The following is a 3,651-nucleotide window of genomic DNA, read 5'->3' on the forward strand; positions in this document are numbered from 1 at the left end:
GGTTTTGAAGAAGCAAGCATTCATTTACATGTTGCAAGTAAATGAATTCCACCACCAGTTTGGGAGCTTGGAGGCTTATCTTTCCCTAGTCAAGCCTCTTATGAGAATGCAGCCCAGCCAACTCCTTCATTTCAGCTCTCTAAGACCCTAAGCAGAGAACCCAGTTAAGCCATGCCCAGAAATCTGAGTTACAGAAACTGGGAGACAATATATGGGTGTTATTTTAAGCTACGGAGTTTATGGTGAGACAGTAATTTTTTCATGCGTAATTGATCATGATTTTTTTTCTTCTTTCCAGCCCATTTTCCTGTTAGAATTCATCATTTTCTTATATAAATCATTAATACACTAAACCTTTTTTTTGTAAGGCTACCAACCCATTTGTCTGTCATAAATAATAAACAGCCATTGCTTTTCTTTTGTAAGAGAAGTAAGTCTACATTTCCTTGTTTCACAAATAGGGTTAGCTGAATTGGTTGCTTTTGTTGATTAGTCTAAGAGACCAAATCCCATATCCTCACTGGACTCCTCCAACTCTTCCTTTGCTTCCACTTTAGTTGGGGCTACGGTCACAGAGGCGACAACCATGGATGCAGATGGATCCGCCATGAAGCCTACGACCTTTTCAGCAAGTGGGAAGGTGTCCTCAGTCTCCACAGACAAAGCCGGGATGCCCTTGTATCCATTGATGGCAGAATGGGGCACTGATGCAAGGGTGGGGTCACCTACCTGCAGACAGATCCTGGAAACATCACAGACACCCTCTGGGAAGTGCAAATGCAGTTTCCTCTGTCATGTCAAGCACTTCAAGGGTGTAAATGCTGCCTTTGTCAAACACCTGTTAGATGATCAGCCCGAAGCCCAAAGGAGAAGGGGGAGATGTTCAGCATGCCCAGCAGTGTGTCTTCACTGGTTCCCGCTTGGTCTCCAGTCTGAATCAGCTGCACATCACTCAGGATTCCAATGGTGCCCCTGGAGATTTTAGTGGTGATGCCTAAAGCTTGGAAGAAGGAGGTCTTCACAGGCCCTGACCAGTGTCCTGGGCTGGCACAGGAACTTCCCATGGGCTATGGCACCAGTAATGGGAGGCAGCTGGCATCTTTTTGGCCAGCAACACGTCCCTGATCTCAGTGAGGTCTTCCTTGGTAACAAGACCCCCTATACAGTCCCCCCCACACATATGAGGCAACAGTTTCTCCAGAGCTGGGTTGTTCTCCAGATGACTTTGGATGGCCTTGTGCATCACGGTGTTCTTGCCCATCTTGTGTCTTGTGGATCTGCTGTATCTGCTTGGAGTCCATGTTGTCTGCTCTCACAGTGAAGCATTTTGGATAATCATCCAAAAGCTGGATGATCTTAAGGAAGCAGCTGGACTTCCAGGTGACCCTGTCTTCCCTGGGCATCATGGCAGTGCGTGAGGGAGTGCCATGCAGGGTTTAAGGGCGATGTCACCCTCACAGGGATGCCTGGAAAGAGCAACTCATTGCACTCTTGTGCAGTCAAATTAATTGGTCTTTCCTGTCTGGGGTCTACCTTCCTTGTGCCACTTGGAAGACCCATTGTCATTCTAAGGTTACAGGAAGAGTCACATATTTTCGACCAGTACCTTTGTGGTTTTTGTCATCACACTTAAATCTTTAATCCATTTGAAGAAGGTTGTGGTAAATTGTGCGGTGCAGAGAGGTCTGACTTAAATTTTTTTCAAATGTACCAATAATATATACTGAATAATTGTTCCGTTATTCCTCTTCCATTGAACTCCTATCAAAACAAAAGTCTGATTTGGGGGCTTTTCAATGTGATATTAAATCTACCAGGTTCTGCTTTAGTATCAAACTGTTTTCATTATTAGAACTTTATACTGCATTTGGATATCTGATAGGGGAAAGCACCCTTCATTTCTCCTCTTTTGTAAACTCTCCACACTAATTCTCACATATTTCTTTCTTCATCTTATTTTTAGAATTATTGTGTCAAATTCCATTGGCAATTTAATTATATTTGTGGTAAACCAAATTACATTTATAGATTTATACATTTAAAGAAAAATTGGAGGAAAACTGATGTCATATATATAATTCTACAATGGAACATATTTTGGTACTCTATGTGTTCTTTTGTTTTTCAACGCCCTAGTCAAGAAAGTTTTCTTCATAATGCCTTTTTACATTTCCTGTGGACTTAATGATACAGTTTTAAATACTTTCATTTAAAATATATTAATTGTGGTATATCTTTTCAAGCTTTTATTTAGGGGCACCTGGGTGGCTCAGTTGTTAAGCGTCTGCCTTTGGCTCAGGTCATGATCCCAGGACCCTAGGATCGAGACCCACGTCATGCTCCCTGCTCAGCGGGAGGCCTGCTTCTCCCTCTCCCACTTTCCCTGCTTGTTTTCCTCTCTCACTGTGTCTCTCTCTGTCAAGTAAATAAATAAAATCTTAAAAAAAAATAAAGATTTTGGGGCACCTGGGTGGCTCAGTGGGTTAAAGCCTCTGCCTTCAGCTCAGGTCATGGTCCGGGCGTCCTGGGATCGAGCCCCGCATCTGGTTCTCTGCTCAGCAGGGAGCCTGCTTCCCTTCCTCTCTCTGCCTGCCTCTCTGCCTACTTGTGATCTCTGTCTATCAAATAAATTAAAAAAAATAAAATAAAGATTTTATTTGTTTATTTGAGAGAAAGTACAAGCAGGTGGAATGGCAGACAGAAGGATAGGGAGAAGCAGACTTCCCGTTAAGCAGGGAGCCCAATGTGGGACCTGATCCTGGAACCCTGAGATCATGACCAAAGCCGAAGGCGGACACAGCCAACTGAGCCACGCAGGTGCCCCTAATTATAGTGTATTTTTATAATTGTTTATTGATAGATTACAAGAAAGATATTTATTTACTTAATTAGGCAACTGTAAATTAGGAAAAGTCTGGCAAAAATAGGTGAAAGTATTCTATAAGAATCAATTGACTATGTGGAAATTAGAATTGGAATACAATTACATATTTACAATCACAATTTATAATTCAAATTACAATTTATAATTAGAATACAATTGCATATTTTATTATTTATAAATTCTTTGCTATGCTTCTTTTGTATCAATAAATTTATAACAAACAAATATGTATATATATAAGTTCTTTCCTAAACAGCCAGTTCTATAAAGATTTTATTTATTTGTTTGACAGAGAGAGACACAGCAAGAGAGGGAACACAAGCAGGGGGAGTGGGAGAAGGAGAAGCAGGCTTCCCGCCAACCAGGGAGCCCCATGCAGGGCTCGATCCCAAGACCCTGGGATCATGACCTGAGCTGAAGGAGATGCTTAATGACGAGACACCCAGGCGCCCTAAATAGCCAGTTCTTAAAACATTTATCAGCACCCCACTAGTGAGGTATGTGCCAATTAGTCTAAACTAACAAGGGAATCCCTAATTCCTTTCAGTGACTGGTTCAGGAAGGGGCAGATCTAAGTCAGGGTCAATGAAACAGAAATCAGGTTTTCTAGGAGATTCTTTTGTGAGAGCCCCAGGATGCCAGCTTTTCTCCCTGGTCACAGGCTGGAGGCATATGGGCCCAAGCATTTTGGCAGCCATTGTGTGACCCTAAGACTCAACCCCAGAATGAAGCTGTGGACAGTACAGCAGAGAAACAGAAAGAACCTG

At 42.4% G+C, this 3,651-nt stretch overlaps 1 pseudogene; it reads right to left on the minus strand.

Moving 5' to 3' along the window:
* Positions 1-489: 489 nt before the first annotated feature.
* LOC123944664 lies at positions 490-1,403 on the minus strand (annotated as a pseudogene).
* Positions 1,404-3,651: the final 2,248 nt, after the last annotated feature.

The sequence above is a fragment of the Meles meles genome, chromosome 6, assembly GCF_922984935.1.
Source record: "Meles meles chromosome 6, mMelMel3.1 paternal haplotype, whole genome shotgun sequence".
In the NCBI taxonomy this organism is placed as follows: Eukaryota; Metazoa; Chordata; class Mammalia; order Carnivora; family Mustelidae; genus Meles; species Meles meles.